Source organism: Coregonus lavaretus (genome assembly GCF_964263955.1).
Source record: "Coregonus lavaretus genome assembly, chromosome: 12".
NCBI classification, from domain to species: Eukaryota; Metazoa; Chordata; class Actinopteri; order Salmoniformes; family Salmonidae; genus Coregonus; species Coregonus lavaretus.
The window spans coordinates 27258906-27286782 of NC_139999.1; the positions used below are offsets into that span (position 1 = coordinate 27258906).

The 27877-nt window shown below is 40.7% G+C and overlaps 1 pseudogene across 1 annotated transcript in view; it reads left to right on the forward strand.

Annotated features, from left to right (window-relative positions):
* Nucleotides 1-7598: 7598 nt before the first annotated feature.
* LOC311138786 (RING finger protein 207-like) overlaps nucleotides 7599-27877 on the forward strand; it is a 30217-nt pseudogene continuing 9938 nt past the window's right edge. Inside the window, exons 1-10 of the transcript in view lie at nucleotides 7599-7796; nucleotides 7930-8072; nucleotides 23623-23698; nucleotides 24010-24037; nucleotides 25755-25874; nucleotides 26424-26462; nucleotides 26847-26923; nucleotides 27253-27327; nucleotides 27540-27612; nucleotides 27706-27770. The product of the transcript in view is annotated as an RING finger protein 207-like (transcript). The remainder of the gene's footprint in view (nucleotides 7797-7929; nucleotides 8073-23622; nucleotides 23699-24009; nucleotides 24038-25754; nucleotides 25875-26423; nucleotides 26463-26846; nucleotides 26924-27252; nucleotides 27328-27539; nucleotides 27613-27705; nucleotides 27771-27877) is intronic.

The window sequence follows — 27877 nt, forward strand, 5'->3', positions numbered from 1 at the left end:
CGGCAGCTCTAACATTCAGCTCAGTGCGGATGTTGCCTGTAATTCATAGTTTCTTCTTGTTGCTTGCTAGCTGCTGCAACCTGGACTCAAGGGTAGACGTCACATAGTAAATGTAAATCCAGAACACTCCAATTAGTATGGTAGGTATTCATTTGTGGATGTCCATCATCCATTTCGTATTATATGTTACGAATAGAGAGAGATAGTAATGGCGTCTCTTTGTAGGCACTAACTCCTCCATGGTTCATTGGACAAAGTCTATGAGGAAAATTAATGGCATTTTTGTAGCGTTTTTTGATAAACTGCCAAAATAAAGTCTGTGGTAAACACAGGCTTAGGAGATCTTATACTTTTTGTTCTATGAGATAGTCTTCATCAGCTAAAGTCACCTTTTGTGGATTTTGAAGAATTTATTTTATTAAAAAAGCAGATAAAGCACATAACTTTACTGACTTTATTGTCCCCATTAAACATTTTGTTGCAGTATCATGTATACATTTAAAGTGGCGTTTAAATACAGTAGACAACAAATTGACAATACAAAATTTATAACAGTTACATACCAATAAAAGAGTCTAGCCTGCTGGCCTTACTGGGTGGATAGGAACATTAGCCCGGCCAGTTTAGGAGGGATATCACACCTGGCACAAATTATTGTCTAGTTCTGTTTTTCCTGCCTGGGGGTGCCCTATACCTGCACCCAGAGGGGAGTAGTTTAAAGTCCGGGTACAGGGGATGGCTTGGGTCTGACCTTAAAGATCTCATCCAAGCCTGTCTGTTTGACCTTGCATAAAGCTTCATAATTCATAAAGGTTATGTTAACTGACCTGCTATTATCTCACAGAACAAAACATATAAGATCTCCTAAGCCTGTCTTAACCTCAGACCTTATTTTCTATGTTTATTCCAAAACCCTATTCTTTCCCCATTAATTGTTCCCATAGGGATGGTTGAACGAAACAGAGGTAAATCATTTCCGGGTTTTATGACAACAAGCAAGCGAGCTCTATTACAATTCGTATTATGTTACAAATTGCAATTCGTACAATATGTTACAAATTCCAATTTGTTGTTGCTATCGTTAGCTAGGTGGCTAACATTAGCTAGGCTAGTGTTAGGGTTAAGGTTAGGGTTAGGAGTTAGGTTAAAGGGTTAAGGTTCGGGTTAGGGCAGAGGCGGGCAAAGTACGGCCCGCGGGCACTTTTTAACATTTATAAAATGTAATTATATTTTTTGCCAAAAAATGTATTCTTCCATGCTATACAAACAAACTATGATAGATGGCACTGTAGCCTAGTAGCTGCTCGTATTAGGCCTAAATTCAGACAGCCACACTGTGCTCACGCTCTCAATTCGAATCTGCGTTCACCGTCCATTCTTGAAAATGTTGACATGAAAAATGAGTGAGGCGAAAGAGAGAAAAGTGGACTCTGAATGTCGTGTGCTCACTAATGTGGGACAGAAGGCTGTATGTCTGATATGCCAAGAAAATATCACAGTTTTGAAGGAATACAACGTCAGTCGTAATTTTTTAAGGAAGCATGCTAACTATGCTAGCAATCTGTCCTCCCAGGAAAAGGCAAGCAAGGCCTCTACAATTGCCACAAACTTGCAAGCCCAACAAAATCCTTTTACCAAACAGTCCTCTACTCAAGAATCGGTAACTAAGGCAAGTTACAAAGTGGCACATAAAATTGCAAAGCTGTGCAAGCCTTTCGCCGAAGGGGAGTTTGTGAAAGACTGTATGGTGGAGACTGCTAGCATACTTTGTCCGGACAGTAAAAGCCAATTCGAGAAAATGTGCTTATCATGTGGAAGTGATAGGCAAGGAGCTAACCTCCAAGCTGAAAAAGAAAACGAAAGACTTCAATATTTTTTCTATCTCACTGGATGAAAGTACTGACATCAACTTTTAATTTTAGATTTTTTTTGGATTAATGATAACTTTGAAATAACAGAGGAACTTCTTGCAATGGAATCGATAATGGGGACAGACAACCAGGGGCTCGGACTTATATGACACAGTGTCTGCCTGCTTGGAAAAAAATGAATGCATGAACTGTATTCCAACGTGAAAGGGCTCAAGGCCAAACTTACACTACATGACCAAAAGTATGTGGACACCTGCTCGTGGAACATCTCATTCAAAAATCATGGGCATTAATATGGAGTTGGTCCCCCCTTTGCTGCTATAACACTCATTACTCTCCCTGGGTGAGGATCAAAGGCCTCATATCAGCCAGGACAATGGCAGACAACAACCAGACTCTCTTACCCACGGAGATAGGAGAATCTCTGGCCCTGTAGTATGGTGAAGGGAATGTCCTTTGTTTCAGATACTTTTGCCGCCCAAAAACTTCAACATCAAACAATGAACATTGGGACAATATATTTCAACATCCAAATGTTGGGAATGATGAGAAATGGAATATGGAAAATGTATGTCTATTTTGTGATGTCATTAAAAATGGTATAAAGGCGTTATAACGAAAACATTGTGACTTGAAGAGCTTTTACACTGTGTATATCAGGTTGACATCCTTTACATTGTGTAGAAAATATCAAGGAGGAAGACAATGTTTCCGTGAAGATAGGAATGTGATTTTAGCTTTCTAACAAAATCATAGTGATAATAATACTTTTGCCTCGTAACTAGCCACGCCCGAGGGAGCTCAGAGAGCGTGTCAGTATAACGGAAACGTCCCTCTTTACCAGAGTGCATAAAAGACTGAGTTAAGAATGATCAGATTAGACTAGACGGACCTCAAGCTGCAGCAGTTGTCCATATTGCTCCCGACCCTGAAAATCAACACGAGGTGAAGACGACAAAGTTGCCTCCACTAACAATCAATGTTACGGCTGAGTAGCTGTTCTAAGTACTGTATCTAAGAAGGTGAATTTAAGTGGGACCATCCTGTTACTCTCTTCAAACCATTGTCTACTACACTGCTCTCATCACCCCACAGGGGATCATCGACATGGCTGATTAGCCGTCCTCAGAAGACCACTTCCAGAACGAGTGAAAGTAAACAGACGACAAAGAAGAAGGACATTTTGACCTCTTGTGGACAATCTGAGCCTTACATCTGAACCTTACATCTAAAAGAGAAGGCCCAATCAACCCTTCCCACAAAGGCCTGGGTCCAACAGAGACGACGAAGACAAACAGGTAAATACATGCATTACTTCTTACCAAACGGGCGGCAGTTCTTGGCAAATTATTAGGATTACTATGAGTATAGGTCCATGTGTATCCAAGTGTTTTCTCTCGCTCTCTCTCTCTCTTTAAATCACCATCTTTTGTAACAAGTATTATTGTGTTAGTCCACTAGAGACCCGTTTTCATTGTATTAAGTTTCTAATCCCTACTTATACCGTGTATCTTGTGTTATCATTTTTAATTAGTTAGTAAATAAATAATTAAATTAATTTGTGTGGTACGGAATGATCAGTAAGACCCGGGTTCGTGCAGACTTTCAGAATGAGACTGATATGAGGTAAATGATGAATAAATGACTGTTAAATGATAAGAGATATCAATATATCTTTAGAGTTAATTCGGGAAACGGTAACTTGTTAAACAACTTTTCCCGTGGTGCCCCAAATTCCTAATGAATTAATTGTTACATTATTAATTTAATCTAGTAACAATTAAACATAGTAGGTAATTATTCGAGAAATAATAGTTATCACAATAATGAAAGGCACGTCACGGCAACAGCCTCCACTCTTCTGGGAAGGCTTTCCACTAGATGTTGGAACATTGCTGCGGGGACTTGCTTCAATTCAGCCACAGTGAGGTCGGGCACTGATGTTGGGTCATTAGGCCTGGCTCGCAGCCGGCGTTCCAATTCATCCCAAAGGTGTTCGATGGGGTTAAGGTCAGGGCTCTGTGCAGGCCAGTCAAGTTCTTCCACACCGATCTCGACAAACCATTTCTGTATGGACCTCGCTTTGTGCAAGGTGAAACAGGATAGAGCCTTCCCCAAACTGTTGCCACAAAGTTGGAAGCACAGAATCGTCTAGAATGTCATTATATGCTGTAGCGTTAAGATTTCCCTTCACTGGTACTAAGGGGCCTAGTCCGAACCATGAAAAACAGCCCCAGACCATTATTCCTCTTCCACCTAACTTTACAGTTGGCACTATGCATTCGGGCAGTTTGAGTTCTGATGGCATCCGCCAAACCCAGATTTGTCCGTCGGACTGACAGATGGTGAAGCGTGATTCATCACTCCAGAGAATGCGTTTCCACTGCGCCAGAGTCCAATGGTGGCAAGCTTTACACCACTCCAGCCGACGCTTGGCATTGCGCATGGTGATCTTAGGCTTGTGTCCGGCTGCTCGGCAATAGAAACCCATTTCACGAACAGTTATTGCTTCCAGAGGCAGTTTGGAACTCGGTAGTGAGTGTTGCATCCGAGGACAGACGATTTGTACGTGCTACGCGCTTCAGCACTCGGCTTGTGTGGCCTACCATTTTGTGGATGAGCCGTTCCTCCTAGACGTTTCCACTTCACAATAACAGCACTTACAGTTGACCAGGGCAGCTCTAGCAGGGCAGAAATTTGATGAACTGACTTGTTGGAAAGGTGGCATCCTTTGACAGTGCCACGTTGAAAGTCACTGAGCCCATTCTACTGCCAATGTTTTCCTATGGAGATTGCATGGCTTTGTGGTTCAAATCCACTCATTTGAAGGGGTGTCCACATACTTTTGTTTATATAGTGTATGTTGTTCTCCAGACAAATGAGCAACAGGTCTCTCACTCATTTCCCGACACTGGCAGCACTAAACGCGCCCACACCGCTGTGCAGCACTGTGACATACAGTAGCACATTCAGCAATTTGCATGCTGAGTTCTCCCACCACTTCTCAGACTTTGGCAAGATTGAGACTGAGCTGGAGCTTGTATCATGCCCGCTGTCTTTCGACAGCGAGAAAGCACCACCAGACACACAACTGGAGCTCATCGACATCCAGTGTGACAGTGCTTTAAAGGAGAAGTACAACACAGCCACAATAGAACAGTTTTATGGCTAACTTTTCCAAACATGAAAAAGCACGCCCAGAGGATGCTGGTTTTATTCAGGTCCAAATGTATGTGAATAAACTTTCTCAGTCATGAACTACAACAAATCCCGTCACAGGTCAAATGTAACAAATTACCACTTGTCTGCTGTTCTGAGCATCTCTACTTAAACAATGACACCAGACTTTGATGCCCTTTCCAAGAGAGGTGAATAGACCCATTTGCTCACATTAAGACCGAAATCACCAAGAGTGGGGTAGGTCAGGCCTATGTTTTCTTTCCCTGTTTTCAACAGTCTTAGGCTATGTATTTTTTATTATGGTGATGGTTATTGCAGTGAGAACTATCCAGCAATGCACTTGGATACTGGCCTTGTCCCCATTCATTTGACACTGAACACTTACTACAATGGCTCAGATTGTACTTTATTTGGGTTGAGATTATTTGAGACCTGTTCAGTAATATGCTTTAATATATAGACCATCTATATATCAACATGAAGCCAAATGTTGTTTTATGTATGCTCTGTATGTGGCTCACAATGTTCTTTTTTAGAGTGGAGGTGAAATGAGAACTGTTCCATAATATGCTGTCATAAACAGGCCATACACAAATAATGAACTCAAATTATATACGTTTTGTCACTCAGATTGTACTTTAGGAGTTGAGATGGTCTTTACAGTGCTGTATCAGACATCTGCTGTTTCCAATCATATAAACATGCATTTTTCATATTTCAAAAGTTTGCACTTTTGTGGTTGTGAGTCTGATTGTACTTTAGAAGGGTAGAGATGGTACAGTGACATAATTATTCTACAATCTTAGCAGCATACGTACACCTACAACTAGTTGTGTGTCAACGTGAACAAAGGCTTCACATGTTTTGTCACGCATATAGTATGTGGCCCTTCACTTGGTTTCAAAAGTTCAATGTGGCCCTTGAGCCAAAATGTTTGCCCTCCCCTGGGTTAGGGGAAGGGTTACCTAACATGCTAAGTTGTTGCAAAGTAGCTATAGTAAAAAGTAGTAAGTAGTTGCTAAAATGCTAAAGTTGTCTATGATGAGATTCGAACACGCAACCTTTGGGTTGCTAGATGTTTGCGTTAAAGTAACCTTCTGTCTTATGTAACCATACCAAACGTAAAACATATCATACGAATTTCAGTATTTCAGCATAACGTTTTCTGCAGGTTTCATTTAAAGTAATGTTCTCAGAACACTAAGAAAACTTTCCATAAAAACCACAATAAAACATTAGTAACATTTTACATTTACATTTTAGTCATTTAGCAGACGCTCTTATCCAGAGCGACTTACAGTTAGTGCATACATTTATTTATTTTTTCATACCCCCTGTGGGAATCAAACCCACAACCCTGGCGTTGCAAACGCCATGCTCTATCAACTGAGCTACATCCCTGCCGGCCATTCCCTCCCCTACCCTGGACGACGCTGGGCCAATTGCGCGCCGCCCCATGGGTCTCCCGGTCGCGGCCGGCTACGACAGAGCCTGGATTCGAACCAGGATCTCTAGTGGCACAGCTAGCACGTTCTAAGAATGTTATTTAAAAACATATACATTCCGTTCTCAGCGTCAACAAAACTCTCTCTATCTTCAATCTTGTTAAGTGTGTTCAGGTGTGTTGGCCACGCCCACTAATTGGCCACACCTGATCTTAATGAGTGTTTGTTTCCTTGAAATTGCGTCTGTTTGAATAGACAAAAAAGCATGGCATCCATCGTGGTGGTGCAGTTGACTAATTCCATGGCTAGAGAACAGAAGATCATAGGTTTGAATCTGACTGATACCGTGCCACAATAAAAAAGGAATGTGTTTGTATGATTTAATGCCTAAGCAAATTAATTTCCATGTGTCCTATATGTGCTTGAAGTTCAAAACAATTAAACCAAATCATGCTAACAGTGTTGTTAAAAGTCTTACTTGAAACATTCAGTGATAAAAAAAAAAATCTAAATAATCTATAATTTACGTTCTCTCTCGTTAATAAAACCTCCCAGAAAAACTTTCAGGGAACCATAGTAAAATGTTCTCAGAACCTCCCTGCAACTTAAAAATGTGCGTTCCCAGATCAGGCAATGTTCATTTTCCGTTCTCAGAACGTTTTAAAGAACGTTCAGTTTTACCGGTCTGGAAACGTATGGCTTCTTTCCCAGAACCAATGGGAATCCAAAAACGTATGTTCCCATAACAAGGAACCAACGGGCCTAACAGAAGCAAGAGGAATTTCCTGAAGGTCTTGCAATTCACCAATACAAGTGTGTTTTAATATTGTTTAGCAGAATATTACCAAGGATGAATGAGTAGTTCCCCTATTCTTTTCCAGTCAATGGTACGTCCCAATACTGTGTGTCAATGTTAGAGGGTGCATGCCTATGCTCTAAAATGTATTAATGTTTGACATGTTTATGAGATGCCATTCATCTTGCCTGTAATACAAAGTACTGTCATGTACTGAATTGAAAGAATTGTAGCAAAGCTTCTGTGATTAGATATGATTATGCACCATCTCCTGGAGAGACATGGGAATGCAACTCACTACTTTTTATGATCAGTGTAGCAGAAAATAGAAATCTGAAGGAAGAATGTTTTACTGTGTTTTTGTTGCTGAACCCATCAGTTGTAAAGGGAATGAACGCACTCCCACCAGGGGACCGTCTGCTGAAGTTCCTGGTTGACAACTCTACTGATGACTGTGAAGAGACAGTCCAGTGTGCCAACTGTGACCAGGAGAGTAACAAACAGGTACAACACAACAGATGCTCTCAGAAATGACATGCTATAGCTCTTAACATGGCTCATTAATTATTATGGATCATTGTGTGTGTTTTATTTGCGTGTGTGTGTGCGTGCACATGTGCATGTGTGAGTGTTACAGGACACGGGCGATGTACTACTGTAACATGTGTAGCCAGCCCCTGTGTGGGGCCTCCAGGGATTCCACACACAAGGCCAAGATGTTCTCCCACCATGAGATTGTGTCCCTGGCCAAACGCACCAAAGTGGGCCACCGGAAGTGCTGTGAGTGCCACCTGTACTATGTTCACACTACAACAAGTGCTCAGTGGCATTTAGGTATAATTACATTGTTATTTAATAATAACCTATTGACACAATTGTCAAAATGTTCATGGATGATTATCTTATTTTATACCATGTCATTGTTGAATACTCATTTCTGACTGTCTTGAAGGGCATTCTAGAGTGTGCATTATTTCCCTATAACGCACAGTATATTTGCACGGTAGAATTCAATGGCTAGTTAATTTTTACAAGGTTTGTTTGAGCTGCTTTTGAAAGCAAAAGTCAAATTGAAAACATTATTGGCATTGTTGAATTCGATTTTCATAATGGCAAGCTAGGGCTGGGGGTTTGGTTAGCTAAAGTAGCAAGTCTGTTTGTTTGGTTACCGTGGCAACTACTGTAGCTAGCTATCTAGTAAACTTGCTAACTACTTCAGTGGATGTTGAACACATTTCTACCGGTAAATGTCTTAAATTATAGCCATGGTATGAAAGGGATAATCAACTCGGGGCTCTATGCGTTCTATGGAAAATAATGCAACTCCTTGGAAGGTCAGTTCCACTCTGCTAGCGTGTTGTGGAACACACCTTCCACATTGTTCATTATTTTCCATAGAAAAGCATAGCCCCTAGTTGATTATCCCTTACTTATACCATGGCATTGTTGAATACTTGTTTCTGATTGGCTTGAAGGGCATTCTAAAGCGTGCATTATTTCCCTATAATGCACGCAGTGGCGTGTATTCATGGATGCCAAGGGAGGCCAAGCTTCCCCATTTTTTTTTAACCAAGATACAAATTAATTTATTTAGTCTCTTTGTTTCAGTAATTTCCTTCAATTCGCAAAAGGCTGTTGAATGTATCTCACCTGAGAAAGCATCCGAGTGAACGAAACAGCGCCCCTCTGTCTCAATATGTGTAGGGTATCTATCTGATGCTGTCTGGTCAGAAAGAGCATGACATTGTTGCCGCCCATAGCATTGAATGCAAGGGAAGCCAGCGAGTATTTGGCCTCCCTTGATAAAATAAAATAAAAAATAATAGCCAATCAGCATTGAGCTAAACTGAGTTAGCTCAGCTGTGAATGGTCCTGGCGCACCAAGAAAAAGTGTCAAGGGGAGACAGTTTGGATTTGGCTTCAGATCAATCACATCAGAAGCCAAACGTAATTATTGACAGAAAATAAAACTTGAATTGTTGCATTTCAATGTGTTGTTGTCATCCGGTGGCTAGAGCTAAAATCGTCCCTTTCCTAAATTAGCCATGGATAGAGATAGGGATTTGTGGTTTTAGTTCATTCTCTGTACTGGCAAATGATTATAACGGCGATTCTGATCCAACCATAAATTCATACATTGTGCCCCTGGCCTGAGAGGATGGAAGTTCAACATGTAGCTAGATATAGTATGCTAATGTTAACTAGCTAGCCTGGTATATCGTTGCCCATGAAAGGAAGTTAGGCTAGCGAGCAAGTATTTTAGCCAGGTAACCTAGGACAGCAAAAAGTATACTGAACAAAAATATAAACGCAACATGTAAAGTGTTGGTCCCATGTTTCATGAGCTGAAATAAAAGATCCCAGAAATGTTCCATATGCACAAAAAGCTTATTTCTCTCAAATGTTGTGGACAAATTGTTTACATCCCTGTTAGTGATCATTTCTCCTTTACCAAGATTATCCATCCACCTGACAGGTGTGGCATATCAAGAAGCTGATTAAACAGCATGATCATTACACAGGTGCACCTAGTGCTGGGGACAATAAAAGGCCACTCTAAAATGTGCAGTTTTGTCACACAACACAATGCCACAGATGTCTCAAGTTTGAGGGAGTGTGCAATTGGCATGCTGACTGCAGGAATGTCCACCAGAGCTGTTGCCAGATAATTTAATGTTAATTTTTCTACCATAAGCTGCCTCCAACGTCGTTTTAGAGAACTTGGCAGTAGGTCCAACCGGCCTCACATCCGCAGACCACGTGTAACCACGCCAGAGTATGTGAGCGGAGCAGAGCTGGAGCAGAGCGAGGAGCGGAGCGGAGCGTGCCCAATTTGACTGGAGGGTGGAGCGAGATTCCCAAAGGCTGGAGCATCGGACTTCTCGCCCACTCGAATTTCGCTCCAGTAGCGCTCACTTCACTAGTTCAGGGCATGCCCAGCATGCGGTGATGTAGTGTCCACAACTAAAGAATCATTGTGGAATCTGAAAAGACACGTATCCCGAAAGCATGATGGTGTATTTACTACGTGCACATGCTAAAAGAAAGGAACGAGGTGGGTAGATAACTAAGTGTGTCATTGTAGAAAAGTATTTAAAAACTAAAAATCAGATCTCTTAAACGTTTCGTTCATTTTTGTTCTATTATCTATACAATAGGTCATATATGATTTTGGCCCAATAGGCCTGGCATAAACCCACGTTCAAGGAGCTTTCCGTTTTGATTGGGTTATTTTGCCTAAAAACCTTTAGGCCTACCAATAGAAGAAAAAAAACATCATCACATGAGCCTGAAGCCACAGACTGGCCAAACTCTAAAAATGAATTCAAAGGCACTAATATGTAATTTTTCATTTAATTTGTATTTAATTCTAAGTAAGTTACAGCCTATATGCGCAATTTATAGACTATAAATGCTGAGCGCTTTATTTCCCTACCAGCCTATTGTGTCGCACTTGCAAACGCTTCACAATGTATTTCTTTGTAGGCTATAGCCTTGAAATAATTGAAATAATATAGCCTAAATAAATCATTTTTGTTCCTTCTTAGGCTCCCTGTCTGGCTCCTGACCTATTTATGCTGTTTAATATGACATGTAGCCTATTTTAAATGATGTGTGCTTCGTACATTCACCTTTTCATGTTTATTCAAATACTTTTCATTCAAATCATATGGTTTGGTTTCAATGCTTCAAAACCAAATGGTAGGTCCAGGTAGTCACAAAAATAAATGGGTGTTAGTTAAATTGTGATTTTAATGAATGGAGCGAATTTGGAGCAGCAGTTTTTTTTCCTGTGAGCGCTGAGCTGTTTTTAGGGAGTGGTTGGAAAGGACATGGAGCACCGCTCCATGAGCAATGAGCCCAATTTTCAACCACTCGACTCCGCTCACATACTCTGTACCATGCCAGCCCAGGACCTCCACATTCGGCTTCTTCACCTGCAGGATCGTCTGAGACCAGCCACCCGGACAGATGATGAAACGGAGGAGTATTTCTGTCTGTAATAAAGCTCTTTTGTGGGGAAAAACTCATTCTGATTGGCTGGGCCTGGCTCCCCAGTGGGTGGGCCTATGCCCTCCTAGTCCCACCCATGGCTGCGCCCCTGCCAAGTCATGTGAAATCCATAGATTAGGACCTAATACATTTATTCCAATTGACTGATTTCCTTATATGAACTGTAAGTCAGTAAAATGTTTGAAATTGTTGCATGTTGCGTTTATATTTTTGTTCAGTGTAAAAGCGTGTACTGTATGACAGAGTCATAGACCGTTTAGGCAACATGAAAGAGGAGGATGGCATTGGCGTTTGTCTACAAGTAGGGTGAGTCAACATGTTTTTTCTACTTACACGCACGCACACACACACACACGCCACACACAGAAATCAGTACCATGGACAGCCACATCATATTTAGCTTACGTTGATTGGGACTAAATCGTTTTGGTATATTTTAGTTGTATTAGACTAAGCATAGGTGATTAGATGATGTTGAAATGTTGAAGTTGAAATGGTGCTGGAATAGTGGAGGCAGCTCCTGTTTTCTTTGCGACTTCCGGTAACTAGTGGTTCTAAATCAATAGTTGTTTAGAAGTCCGAAAATGTCGAAAACATTACCTTGCTTGACCATGCTGTAAATCATGTAACTGTTTGTTACATGCAATATGTTTTGTGGACTTCACCGGACAGATGTTCCTCTCTGGTTTTGTAATGAAACAAATGTGTGGTTGAATTTATTCTGCCACTTTGTCTTCTTATTGTCTCGGCCTTAGGCCTATATGTAACGGCGTCAAGGCATATGAACTAATTATAGAGCAAACAACGCAAATATCACAACACAGGTTGTAATATGGCTTTTTTTTATGGATTGGCTTCCCTGGTGATTTTACCCACGCACCTCTACTGAATGCACGGTATAATTGAATGGCTATGAAGTTCATTCTTACATGTTCAATTTTTTTGCTGCATTTGAAAGCAAAAGTCTAATTGAAAACATTATTTGCATTGTTGAATTTGATTTTCATAACAGAAAGCTAAGATGATGGTTTGGTTAGCTAAGCTAGCACACCCCGTACAGAACCAATCAGTCGATAGTAATATATCATATATAATCGGAAGCTATCATCAGAAATCATGAGATATGAATCAGACAGAGGGGCGCCGCCTGACCCACTAGTTGGTCAGAATGTTCCAATCGACGTTTCATATCGTAATTTACAAGTAAAAAGCATCAACCACGGCCGTTATTACACCCCGTATAAGTTGGTGGCGGTAATGACAATTTTTATTGTGCTGTAACTATAACTAGAAGATCTTCTGACGTCCTTTCCCGTCGTCAAAGGTACGTAATCACATTCTTTTTTTAAACTATGATTTACAAAGATAATGTCATGGATTTTAAAAAGTGTTTTTACCCCAGGATAGCCAGCTAATATGACCCATAGTAGGGGAGAACATTTCTTGAGTGCAATTTGATCTGAATATATATAGTCAATTTCACTAGTACACTTTCTCGCATGGATGTAAACTCCCTCTAGCCAATGCTTACACCATTCCTATAATTTTAAATCCATGACAGGGAGTGTGCAAGTGCACACTTCTGAAAAGGGATGGAGAATCAGGATGCAGCCTATGTCCTTAAGCGTGAAGGCGCTCTTGATCTCTCGCTTTAATAAATTAAATGACTGGTATAAGCGTTATGGAGCAAAATCCCTCTATCCTTAGTTTACACCAATCAAATAAGATGACAATTGGGATGAAAGGAACAGATAGACAAAACCATGACTTGATGTGGCTTATGTAGATAGACTAGGCCAGTGGTTCCCAACCAGGAACCAATATCCAAAGTGGGTACTTAGAAAGACTCATTTCATATGATAATATGTCTATATTTAAAATACGTATGAGGGGGTGCTTTGGGGGCATTATTGGCAGAGCAAGATGTGATTGGGGCTACAATGACCAAAAAAGGTTGAGAACCACTGGACTAAGCAAGTATTAGATAGTACATTATAACTCTAACAATAATCATCCATTAGCCAAGATGCCCAATATATTCCTGTCCCTTCCTTGTTGAAGCCTAAAGATGTGTCATCACCTGTCTCTGGAACCATTTCAGACTACTTATGTCCATGCGAAGCACAACTTCCTACCAATAACCGTCTTTAGATTCCCTATAAGAAAATAATTGAGTGTAAGCAAAGTAACTCCACTAGTCATGCATTATGAAAGATCATTATGTGTCCTATGTATCAGATTATTTAAATGTAATTAATATTATACAGTATCTTCATTTAGAATAAATCAAACTTAGTTGTCATTGTCTTATTTTTCTCTACAGATGCCATCTTTTAGAAGAAAAAGAGCCACGCTGGTTTACAGAGACCTGACTAGAGGCGTGATAGAGCGTACACCCCTGCCATCAATTTGGATCGGTGAGAAAGTTGCTCTGTTCAGTTCTGTTCATCTTAATTTAACCAGGATAGTCCACTCAGTAACAATTGTCACTACTCTCTAGGGAGTACTGGGAGAACACAGCCGGTTCCCTCTGCAGCAGAAGTTGTGCCCAGCTGCAGTGATGCACCTCCTCCAACAGCATAAAAAAAAGGAAGGCAGCAGATGTTGAGGCCTGGAAGGTGTTGAGGGAGCTACTCCACATGTCTGCAGTGGAGCTGGAATTAGGGTTGAATGGCGGGAACCCGGTTACCGAGATTTACCGCCCAAAACCACTCCCTTTTCCCGGGATAAATAACTGTGAGATACCGGTAAATTATAATAAAGAATTTATATGAAAAGCATGGCGTGAAATGGAATTGTTAAATTATATGTGATGTCTAAATATGGCTTCTCTACAGCCTCTGCATGATGAATCATCAACGCTCAGGGTGGGGACAGACAGCCCATCTCAGATTGGAGCGCAGTTCACAATGCATGTAGATCTATCATCTCATCATGGTAACTATTTTTCTTGTGACAGGTAGGCCTACATTTGCTGCAGCATAGTCTACAGTGCATTCAGAAAATATTCAGACCCCTTGACCTTTTCCACATTTTGTTACGTTACAGCCTTATTCTGAAATGGATAAAATAAAAAAATGTGTTCATCAATTAAATCATCACAGCCAACCACACGACCAAGAGCAACATCTCTGTTACTACTCGATTATTTTCTTCATTTTTTTTATCAGGAGGGTTTTACTTTGTGTGAAAAACATTTTTAAGTAGCTTTTGTGTCACCTTTAACATGACCAATACATTATGTTATGACACACAGAACAGAACACACCACACACTCCAATAACAACACAGAGTCAAGTCAGAGACAAATACAAAATACAGACAACAAGAACATTGAGGGAAGACAAATAAGTGTGTTCACACTCTGTAAAAAAAGATCATTCCATGTGCATAAATAAACTGTCTTTCTCTAATTTTCTTTTTGCTTTGCATGTATAACGCTCATTAACAAAAAATACAAAGCACTTGTCAAAAAAAGAGAACTCGTCATCAGCGTACTGCATCGCAAGCTCTTATTATGAACTGAATCGCTCTTTGGAATGACATTTTTGGCCAAAGCTTTCTGTAATTACACAAAGACAAAGTTATATGGTTCTTTATTACAAAAGACCCCATAATGACAAAGCGAAAACAGGTTTTTAGAAATTTTTGCAAATGTATTAAAAATAGAAAACATAAATACATGATTTACATACAGTACCAGTCAAAAGTTTGGACACCTACTGATTCAAGGGTTTTTCTTTATTTTTACATTATAGAATAATAGTGAAAACATCAAAACTATGAAATAACACATATGGAATCATGTAGTAACCAAAAAAGTGTTAAACAAATCAAAATATATTTTATATTTGAGATTCTTCAAATAGCCACCCTTTGCCTTGATGACAGCTTTGCACACTCTTGGCATTCTCTCAACCAGCTTCATGAGGTAGTCACCTGGAATGCATTTAAATTAACAGGTGTGCCTTCTTAAAAGTTAATTTGTGGAATTTCAAAATATATTTTGATTTGTTTAACACTTTTTTGGTTACTACATGATTCCATATGTTTTATTTAATAGTTTTGATGTCTTCACTATTATTCTACAATGTAGAAAATAGTACAAATAAAGAAAAACCCTTGAATGAGTAGCTGTGTCCAAACCTTTGACTGGTACTGTAAGTATTCAGACCCTTTGCTATGAGACTCAAAAATGACCTCAGGTGCATCCTGTTTCCATCCGTGAGTTGTTTCTACAACTTGATTGGGTACAAAAACATTTCTGCAGCATTGAAGGTCCCCAAGAACGAAGTGGCTTCCATCATTCTTAAATAGAAGAAGTTTGGAACCACCAAGACTCTTCCTAGAGCTGGCCGCCCAGCCAAACTGAGCAATCGGGGGAGAAGGGCCTTGGTCAGGGAGGTGACCAAGAACCTGATGGTCACTCTGACAGTGCTCCAGAGTTCTTCTGTGGAGATGGGAGAACCTTCCAGAAGGCCAACCATCTCTGCAGCACTCCACCAATTAGGCCTTTATGGTAAAGTGGCCAGACGGAAGCCACTCCTCAGTAAAAGGCACATGACAGCCCACTTGGAGTTTGCCAAAAGGCACCTAAAGATGCTCAGACCAAGAGAACAAGATTCTCTGGTCTGATGAAACCAAAATTGAACTCTTTGGCCTGAATACCAAGCGTCACGTCTGGAAGAAACCTGGCACCATCCCTACGGTGTAGCATGGTGGTGGCAGCATAATGCTTTGGGGATGTTTTTCAGTGGCAGGGACTGGGAGACTAGTCAGGATCGAGGCAAAGATGAACGGAGCAAAGTACAGAGAGATTCTTGATGAAAACCTGCTCCAGAGCGCTCAGGATCAGACTGGGGCGAAGGGTCACCTTCCAACAGGACAACGACCCTAAGCACACAGCCAAGATAACGCAGGAGTGGCTTCGGGAAAAGTCTCTGAAAGTCCTTGAGTGGCCCAGCCAGAGACTTGAACCCGATCGAATATCTCTGGAGAGACCTGAAAATAGCTGTGCAGCAACGCTCCCCATCCAACCTGACAGGGCTTGAGAGGATCTGTAGAGAAGGTTGGGAGAAACTCCCCAAATACAGGTGTGCCAAGCTTGTAGCGTCATACCCAAGAAGACTCAATGCTGTAATCGCTGCTAAAGGTGCTTCAACAAAGTACTGAGTAAAGGGTCTGAATACTTATGTAAATGTAATATTTACATTTTGTATTTGTAATAAATTAGCAAAAAAATCTAAAAACCTGTTTTTGCTTTGTCATTATGGGTTATTGTGTGTAGATTGATGAGGGGGAAAAAACTATTTAATCCATTTGAGAATAAGGCTGTAATGTAACAAAATGTGGATAAAGTCAAGGGGTCTGAATACTTTTCGAATGCACTATATAACAGGGTACTCAAGTACTATTTGAGACGGTCCGGTCACACACATTTCCTAGGTGGGAAAGGTCCGGATGGATAATGTAATTTATCATCGACAAACCCCCACCGTGCAACCCATGCGACCCCAAACTGTTTACACCCCTCTTGTTGGCAGAGAGAACATTTTGCAGTTTTAAAGCTAATTTCCTGCAATTCTACACGTTTTGCATGGGGCAGAGATATGTTTTGCTGTTTTAAGCTAATTTCCTGCAATTCTATGCATTCTTCCATGTCATATGTGTGTTTATATGATACCAGGGGTTGAAACCCGACCAATAAAAAACAATATATATTTATACAGTACCAGTCAAAAGTTTGGACACACCTACTCATTCAAGGGTTTTTCTTTATTTTTACTATTTTCTACATTGTATAATAACAGTGAAGATATCAAAACTATGAAATAACACATCTAGTAACCAAAAAAGTGCTAATCAAATCAAAATCTATTTTAGATGTTAGATTCTTCAAAGTAGCCACCCTTTGCCTCGATGACAGCTTTGCACACTCTTGGCATTCTCTCAAACAGCTTCACCTGGAATGCTTTTCCAACAGTCTTGAAGGAGTTCCCACATATGCTGAGCACTTGTTGGCTGCTTTTACTTCACTCTTCTTCGGTCCAACTCATCCCAACCATCTCAATTGGGTTGAGGTCGGGTGATTGTGGAGGCCAGGTCATCTGATGCAGTACTCCATCACTATCCTTCTTGGTCAAATAGCCCTTACACAGCCTGGAGGTGTGCTGGGGCATTGTCCTGTTGAAAAACAAATGATAAGCGCAACCCAGATGGGATGGCGTATCGCTGCAGAATGCTGTGGTAGCCATGCGGGTTAAGTGTGCCTTGAATTCTAAATAAATCACTGTCAGTGTCACCAGCAAAGAACCCCCACACCATCACACCTCCTCCTCCATGCTTCACGGTGGGAACCACACATGCAGAAATCATCCATCCACCTAGACACGGCGGTTGGAACCAAAAATCTCAAATTTGGACTCATCAGACCAAATGACAGATTTCCACCGGTCTAATGTCCATTGCTCGTGTTTCTTGGCCCAAGCAAGTCTCTTCTTCTTATTGGTGTCCTTTAGTAATGGTTTCTTTGCAGCAATTCGACCATGAAGGCCTGATTCACGCAGTCTCCTCTGAACAGTTGATGTTGAGATGTGTCTGTTACGTGAGCATTTATTTGGGCTGCAATCTGAGGTGCAGTTAACTCTAATGAACTTATCCTCTGCAGCAGAGGTAAATCTGGGTCTTTCTTTCCTGTGGCGGTCCTCATGAGAGCCAGTTTCATCATAGCGCTTGATGGTTTTTGCGTCTGCACTTGAAGAAACGTTAAAAGTTATTGAAATGTTCCGTATTGACTGTCCGTCATGTCTTAAAGTAATGATGGACTGTCGTTTCTCTTTGCTTATTTGAGCTGTTCTTGCCATAATATGGATATGGTCTTTTACCAAATAGGGCTATCTTCTGTATACCCCCCCCCCTACCTTGTCACAACACAAATGATTGGCTCAAACGCGTTACGAAGGAAAGGAATTCCACAAATTAACTTTTAAGAAGGCACACCTGTTAATTGAAATGCATTCCAGGTGAATACCTCATGAAGCTGGTTGAGAGAATGCCAAGAGTGTGCAAAGCTGTCATCAAGGCAAAGGGTGGCTATTTGATTTGTTTAACACTTCTTTGGTTACTACATGATTCCATATGTGTTATTTCATACTTTTGATGTCTTCACTATTATTCTACAATGTAGAAAATAGTACAAATAAAGAAAAACCCTTCAATGAGTAGGTGTGTCCAAACCTTTGACTAGTACTGTATATACAGCATAATACAATACAGAACAATAATACAGTTCACACTCAAAAAGATTAGCCTACTGGAGCTAGTTTAATTGACTTACCCAAGAGAGTATATAGCTAGCTACATATATGGGCTTTTATGTTTTTCTGTCGTGTGTAATGTGCAGTAGCCTACAGTGCATTCGGAAAGTATTCAGACCCCTTGACTTGTTCTACATTTTGTTACGTTACAGCCTTATTTTAAAATTGATTGAATTGTTTTTTTTCCTCATCAATCTACACACAATACCCCATAATGACAAAGCAAAAACAGGTTTTTATAAATTTTTGCAAATGTATAAAAAATAAACAACTGAAATATCACATTTACAGTTGAAGTCGGAAGTTTACATACACTTAGATTGGAGTCATTAAAATACGTTTTTCAACCAATCCACACATTTCTTGCATGACACAAGTAATTTTTCCAACAATTGTTTACAGACAGATTATTTCACTTATAATTCACTGTATCACAATTCCAGTGGGTCCGAAGTTTACATACACTAAGTTGACTGTGCCTTTAAACAGCTTTGAAAATTCAGGGAAATGATGTCATGGCTTTAGAAGCTTCTGATAGGCTAATTTACATAATTTGAGTCAATTAGAGGTGTACCTGTGGATGTATTTCAAGGCCTACCTTCAAACTCAGTGCCTCTTTGCTTGACATAATGGGAAAATCAAAAGAAATCAGCCAAGACCTCAGAAAAAAAATTGTAGACCTCCACAAGTCTGGTCCATCCTTGGGAGCAATTTCCAAACGCCTGAAGGCACCACGTTCACCTGTACAAACAATAGTACGCAAGTATAAATACCATGGGACCACGCAGCCGCCATACCGCTCAGGAAGGAGATGCGTTCTGTCTCCTAGAGATGAACGTACTTTGGTGCGAAAAGTGCAAATCAATCCCAGAACAACAGCAAAGAACCTTGTGAAGATGCTGGAGGAAACAGGTACAAAAGTATCTATATCCACAGTAAATCGTGTCCTATATCGACATAACCTGAAAGGCCGCTCAGCAAGGAAGAAGCCACTGCTCCAAAACCGCCATAAAAAAAAGCCAGACTACTGTTTGCAACTGCACATGGGGACAAATATCTTCTTTTTGGAGAAATGTCCTCTGGTCTGATGAATAAAAAATAGAACTGTTTGGCCATAATGATCATCGTTATGTTTGAAGGAAAAAGGGGGTAGGCTTGCAAGCCGAAGAACACCATCCACCAAATTATGTGGATATATTGAAGCAACATCTCAAGACATCAGTCAGGAAGTTAAAGCTTGGTCGCAAATGGGTCTTCCAAATGGACAATGACCCCAATCATACTTCCAAAGTTGTGGCAATATGGCTTAAGGACAACAAAGTCAAGGTATTGGAGTGGCCATCACAAAGCCCTGACCTCAATCCTATATAAAATATGTGGGCAGAACTAAAAAAGCGTGTGCAAGCAAGTAGGCCTACAAACCTGATTCAGTTACACCAGCTCTGTCAGGAGGAATGGGCCAAAACTCATCCAACTTATTGTGGGAAGCTTGTTGAATGCTACCCGAAACGTTTGACCCAAGTTAAACAATTTAAAGGCAATGCTAACAAATACTATTTGAGTGTATGTCAACTTCTGACCCACTGGGAATGTGATGAAAGAAATAAAAGCTGAAATAAATAATTCTCTCTACTATTATTCTGACATTTCACATTCTTAAAATAAATTGTTGATCCTAACTGACCCAAAACAGGGAATTTAAACTAGGATTAAATATCAGGAATTGTGAAAAACTGAGTTTAAATGTATTTGGCTAAGGTGTATGTAAACTTCCGACTTCAACTGTACATAAGTCTTCAGACCCTTTACACAGTACTTTGTTGAAACATCTTTGGCAGCGATTACATCATCGAGTCTTCTTGGGTATGACGCTACAAGCTTGGCACAGCTGTATTTGGGGAGTTTCTCCCATTCTTATCTGCAGATCCTCTAAAGCTCTGCCAGGTTGCACAGCTATTTTCAGGTCTCTCCAGAGATGTTAGATCGGGTTCCAGGACGGGCTCTTGCTGGGCCACTCAAGGACATCCAGAGACTTGTCCCGAAGCCATTCCTGCGTTGTCTTGGCTGTGTGCTCAGGGTCATTGTCCTGTTGGAAGGTTAACCTTTGCCTCAGTCTGAGGTCCTGAGTGCTCTGGAGCAGGTTTTCATCAAGGATCTCTCTGTACTTTGCTCCGTTCATCTTTCCCTCGATCCTGACTAGTCTCCCAGTCCCTGCCGCTGAAAAACATCCCCATAGCATGATGCTGCCACCACCATGCTTCACCGTAGAGATGGTGCCAAGTTTCCTCCAGACGTGACGCTTGGCATTCATGCCAAATAGTTCAATCTTGGTTTCATCAGACCAGAGAATCTTGTTTCTCATGATATGAGTCCTTTAGGTGCTTTTTGGCAAACTCCAAGCGGGCTGTCATGTGCCTTTTACTGAGGAGTGGCTTCCGTCTGGCCACTCTACCATAAAGGCCTGATAGGTGGAGTGCTGCAGAGATGGTTGTCCTTCTGGGAGTGTCTCCCATCTCAACAGAGGAACTCTGGAGCTCTGTCAGAGTGACAATCACGTTCTTGGTCACGTCCCTGACCAAGGCCCTTCTCCCCCGATTGCTCAGTTTGGCTGGGCGGCCAGCTCTAGGAAGAGTCTTGGTTGTTCCAAACTTCTTCCATTTAAGAATGATGGAGGCCACTGTGTTCTTGGGGACCTTCAATGCTGCAGACATTTTTTGGTGCACTTCCCCAGATCTGCGTCTCGACACAATCCTATCATGGAGCTCTATGGACAATTCCTTCGACCTCATGGCTTGGTTTTTGCTCTGACATACACTGTCAACTCTGGGACCTTATATAGACAGGTGTGTGCCTTTCCAAATCATGTCCAATCAATTGAATTTACCACAGGTGCACTCCAATCAAGTTGTAGAAACATCTCAAGGATGATAAATGGAAACAGGATGCACCTGAGCTCAATTTCGAGTCTCATAGCAAAGGGTCTGAATACTTCTGTAAATAAGCCATTTATGCGTTTTATTTTGAATCAATTCGCAAAAAATTCGAAAAACCAGTTTTTGCTTTGTCATTATGGAGTTTTGTCTGTAGATTGATGAGGAAAACAACAACAATTTCATCCATTTTAGAATAAGGCTGCAATGTAACAAAATGTGGAAAAAGGGAAAGTGTCTGAATACTTTCCGAATGCACTGTATATAACTAAAATGCATCAGCTATACATCTGAAGCATCCATCCACCCTCATGCATCCATCCACATACTTCTTTCCTCTCTTCAGGTTAAGGAACTTCAGCAGATGCTCCTGCCTGCACGCCATCCCAATCACACCAGTTATGTACAGTTTCTGGGTTTTGGGTTTGGATTGCAGCGCATCCCTGGCTTGAAATCCTTGGCATCCCTGTAAAATGAAGTGAATAAGCATGAGTGAAAAAAGCAGTTAATGTTTCATGTAGCCTATGCCTGAAGCTCGTTCAGAGCATCTGACAGAGGTGACGTTTATAACTACGTTTTAAATTATTGTATTAATTTATGAGCTGCAAACGCAATGCTCATTTATTATTTCTTAATGACCATTTTGCTTCCTATGGCGGGCAACGGAGGTCTGGTTGTCGGCCATGCTGGAAATGTTATCTGGCGTTATTGTGTCATTAATTGTCAATTTAGTGTGTCAGGCGGTGCCCCACTGTCTGATTCATATCGTGTGATTTCTGATGATAGTTCTCGATTATATCGACTGATTGCTATAGTATGGGGTGCCAATCAGTCGATACAATCGAGAACTATTATCAGAAATCATGTGATATGTGTTGGTGAACACATAATTAGGAGAGGGAGTACAAACCAACGACGCTAGACAGAGAGGAATTTGCTTAAGCAAAAGGCAGTTTATTAAACCCAGAGATATCTTGTACTGTTAGGCTACATGCATGGGATCCTGCTAATTAACATGCATGGACCCAATCAATTGCCTCTTATGGAGACAGTTGAGAAGGATGTCTAAAACAGAGTTTGCAGCATTACTTTATACAATGTAACATAAAGGAAGGGGTCCTTCTTCTAGTCCCTTGATTGGTTCCCGAGGCGTAGGAGGCGGGTCTGCTCTGTCCAGAGTAGAAGCCCCATTGGTGCACGGCAGAGTCCTCTGCCCTTGGCACCCGACCAGTAGAAGGAAGTGGAGAATGAGTGTGCGTGCAAATGAAATGTTTTGTGTGTGTCCAGGAACTCGTGAGGAGGATCTGGTGATTGTGGCCTTGGGCGTGGGTGTTGTCCAGTTATCGTACTCCTGTAAGATTAGGCCATCTGGTGCTCTGTTCTTTGTTCGCTACTAAAATGTTATGCACAGACAACTAACACACTGTTAGTATCAGACACATGACACAGAACATTTATTGAAAACAAGCTCCTAACGGGTCTTTGCACAACATTTTAGTCAGACCAATCTATAACATTTTATATTTACTACGACAAATGAAATAGACAGAGGGGCGCCGCCTGACCCAGTAGTTGGTCAGAAGGTTTCCAAATCAACGTTTCATATCGTAATTTCCGTGTAGGCAAAAAGCATCAACCACCACTGTTATTACACCCGTATAAATTGGTTGGTTACCAAGGCAACTACTGTAGCTTAGCTAGCTAGTAAACTTGCTAGCTACTTCAGGGTGTTGTCACATTTCTACTGGCAAATGAATACATTTCTAGCAGCAAATATGTTAATGTATAGCCATGGTATAAAAGGGATAATCAACTCAGGGCTCTATGCATTCTCTGGAAAATAATGCAACTGTGGAAGGTTAGGTAGACTCTGGTAACGCGTCGTGGAACACACATTCCACGTTGTGCATTATTTTCCAGAGAACACATAGCCCTTCGTTGATTATCCCTTGCATAAGAACAATTATTTATTTATTGAATATTTTTCGAATACTATTCATTGCATTGAAATATGTATTAAAGGAACAGTGATGTGATAGTGATGGTTTAACTTGGTGTTTGTCTCCACAGCTCTCCATAAGGAGCCCTACATCATGTTCTCCACAGAGAATAAGTCTATTATCTGCATCAAGTGTTTCAGACAAGTGTGAAGGAGTGAAGCTCCTACTACAGCAACACCAGATTCACACAGGAACACTGTGAGTAAATCTAATTTATGTTTCTGCCAAATTATTGCACATCGATTTGGTACTGGTACCATGTATAGCCAAGTTATCTTTACTCATTGTGTATTTATTATTACTTTTATTATTATGTGTTTTACTTGTCTATTATTTCTCTATCTTCTTTCTCTCTGCATTGTTGAGCGGGGCCGAAAGTAAGCATTTCACTGTTAGTCTACACGTTATTTACGAAGCATGTAACAAATAACATTTGATTCGATTTGAAATTCAACAGGGAGAGCCTGACACACTGCATTGACATTGCGACAGAATAATTGCAACCCAGCTAGCACATAACGTTCTGAGAACCATATGTTTCTTAGAGCTTGGTGAGAGCGTGGTTGTCCTATGGTTGTTTTGCATGCAACCTTCCCATAACATTCTGGGAATGGTGCAGGATAGTTGCTTGGCTTTGGAACTTTCTCAGCACATTTAAGAAACATTACAGTATTTTCTTGGTGTTCCATTACTTTGACAGAACGTTTCCTAAAAGTTCAAACATGGTTAGATTTAATTTAAATTTTGGTAATGTTCTAGGAACTTTCTCCAATTGGTTTGGCATTGGGAATGTTCTCAAATAGTTCAGAGAACATTAAGAAACAACGTTCTTCTGTGGGAATTTCAGTACTTCAGCATAATGTTTCCAATAGGTTTCCTCATTTGTTCCAAGAACGTTAAGAAACAATGTTCTTCTGTGTGAATTTCAGTACTTCAGTTCTTCTGTGGGATTTTCAGTACTTCAGCATAACGTTTTTCTACAGGTTTCCTCATGGTTGTATTCAAAGTCATGTTCTCAAATTGTTCTGAGAATGTTAAGGAAACTTTTCATAAAGCCACAAGAAAACTTTAGTAACATTCAGAGAACGTTCTAAGAATGTTATTTGAAAACACATACATTCCGTTCTCAGCATCAACAAAACTCTCTCTATCCTCTATCTTGTTCAGTGTGTTCAGGTGTGTTGGCCACGCCCACTAATTGGCCACACCTGACGTTAAGGAGTGCTTGTTTCCTTTGAAATGGGGTCTGTTTAAATTGACAAAAATGAACAGCTTTGTAAGCGTAAAAAAAACAACATGGCATGCTAGCTCCATCCTGGGGGCGCAATGGACTAATTCCATGGATAGAGAATAGAAGATTATAGGTTTGAATCTCACTGATGCGGTGTCGCAATAAAAAATAAATGTGTTTGCCTGATTAATGCCTAAGGAAATGAATTTACATGTGTCCTATCTGTGCTTGGAGTAAAACAAATAAGATAGCAGTGTTATTAAAGTCTTATTGAAACATTCAGTGACATTTTTGAGGACATTATTAAAAAAACTCAAAATAACCTATAATTTCCATTCTCAGAGCATTAATTAAACCTCCCAGAAGGAACCAGAGTAAATTAAACCTTCCAGAAGGAACCAGAGTAAAACGTTCTCAGAACTTCCATGCAACCTAAGAATAGAACAGGCGAAATGTTCACTTCCGTTCTTAGAACGTTTAAAAAATGTTCAGTTTTACCGGTCAGGAAATGTATGGCTTCGTTCCCAGAACCAATGGGAAACCAAAAACGTACATTCCCACAACTTCCAAGGAACCAAATGTTCTAGCTGGGAAGGCTGTGAGATTCTAGACCAGGCAGTGCTGGTGAGTGGATTTACTTTTATTCTCGAGATACATTGTGTGGTATAACATCGATGGTTCGCAGTCACCCCCTCTGGAAATCCCTGTTTTATCTGTATAGTCCTCACAACTCCATGGCCTATGTAGTATGTTAAAATATGAATCTCCTTCAGCAACTCTGAATTGTTTCCATGCTGTATTTTACATGCCATAGTATAGGATCCTTATGTTGTTGATTTTGAAAAGCTACAGGCTGGGTCTTGGGTTTGAGATAAAGCATATGATCATGTGTGTTTGGTTTAGCTACAGGTTAGTTCTAGGTGAATGAGAATATCTACCATGTCCATGTGTGAGCCTTGCTTCCTCTGTAGGCAGTGAAGGAGCTGCAGGCCCGTGAAGCTATTATCATGCTGAGGGCCATGATAGGGGAGGTGTGCTCCAATATGGAGGAAGAGGAGAACGCAATCTGCAACCTCTTCAACAGTATACAGGTAAGACATCACTAAAGGACTCTTTTCAGGTCACCTGGAAAAAACAGATGGTATTGATAATGTTGTTATTGAGATACAAATGTATTAAATAAACATTGTGAAATTTAACTATCTAAGTGCAAGAAAATAAATATAGTTCCAAATTGGAATATGTGATGATGGTGCCTCACCACTGGGTGTCTCTCTTGCTCTTTTTGTGAAAAGATTTAAAGGTCTTCTGCACTCACCAAAAACTCTATGAATGGAGTTAAACCAAACACATACTGGTACAATTACAAAACAATGTGTACCACAAAATTACATTTTAGAGAAAACTCACTAGAAGTTAAATCCCCAGACAGTTATTTGCTCAAATAGAGGGTGGCAAACAAGGACCACAGTCTTTTTCACGGTAGGCCTACTACTAGTGGATGACTTCTTAGCCCACAGCCATTTTACATTTGAGTCATTTAGCAGACACTAATCCAGAGCAATTTACAGTAGTAAGTGCATACATTTTAATTTGTACTGGTCCTTGTGATGAACTGTTTCTCTGCTCTCATCTGTCAGGAAAGAGAGGAAGAAAATTATGTTGCTAGTGGCTCACAGGTACTGCATTACTTTACTATGAAACTGTTGCTTTGATGCCATAAAGACAATGGATAGGCAATATTTTAGGCATAGATTGAAGTTAGCAATTTCCCCAAGGTCTCAAAGTGCCTTACATTGTACAGGGTTAACAAACCTAATTTACCACTAAGAATGTGTTGCAGCCATTTTATGCCAGAACCCTGGTGTAGGCTAGTTTCCATTTGGCCCCATGAGAGAGACTTTACAGTACACAATTAAAACAAGAATGGCAAGGCAAACAGAGTGAGGACTGCTTCAAAACAATACTCATCATTCCATGTCCACGGCTGCAGTTCATGGTTACATATAATCCATGAAAATGTGTAGATAACCTCTGAGGTATTGATATTTACTCTCTGGTAGCATTCCATCACAGCTAGTGGAGCAGGAAGCTACAGCCTTGGGGCCACTGGACTGCAGCATTACTTACTCTGGAGTGTGTGAGGGAGGAAGTGTATCAGGTTGCATTGTGTAGAGATCTTTAATTAGATTTTTGTGCCCTTAGTCCTCCATCTTTCTTGCACCGCTGCCTGGAAGCAGACAAGTGACTGTCTGTATTCCCGGAAGGGAGTTAAAGGCTATTTATGGCAGGCTGTGTGTTTCTGTCTCTGTGTCTGTCTGTGTGTATGTGTTTGTAATGGGAAGCAGACTATAGATAAGGACCTGGATATATGGAGCATGAGTTTCTGTGTTGTTGTGTGGGTATTTCTTTAATCCTCTGCATCGAGGGGATAGTTGTGAAGTGGTAATGTTGTGTGTGTGTTTGCAGCCAACATGAAGAAAAGGAGAAGGCGCTAAAGGAGCGCAGATATCACACCTTGCAGTCCTCCTGCCAACATTGCAGGTTAGGTCATCAGACACCCCTAATTCATATCTCCATATCCCCAGGTCTGGAATTAACAGTGTATAACTAATTGCCAAACTCATATGGAGCTAAATGATACCCATAAATAAAATTGACAGTGGTATATATTGTTAGTTATTACATGAACAGTTAATTATTCACCAGCCCTCCAGTGTGGTTGACCTCTGACCTTCACTGATGCCCTCTCAAAGGTTCACCTGGTCACCTGCTCAGCCTTCCTCAGCTCAGCCAACAAGTTTGAGTGTCTGGACATGGGATATGTGAGTACTGGCACTTCATATTCTGGGGAGAATCAAAGATAGAATGGATAAATTCACCAGAGGTTTGCATCACGCATGGCGTCTCTCTCTTCCACAGAAACTGAGAGGCTGAGGAGGATTGTGAAGCTCCCTCATCGAATGCGACCAGTGCAAAGCAGCAAAGAGAGTGTGACCCGTCTATTCTGACCTTACAAAACAATGTGATTTTACTCAACATTGTCATGTAGAATTAGTATTGTATACAGTATACTAGACCTACAGTAAATGTC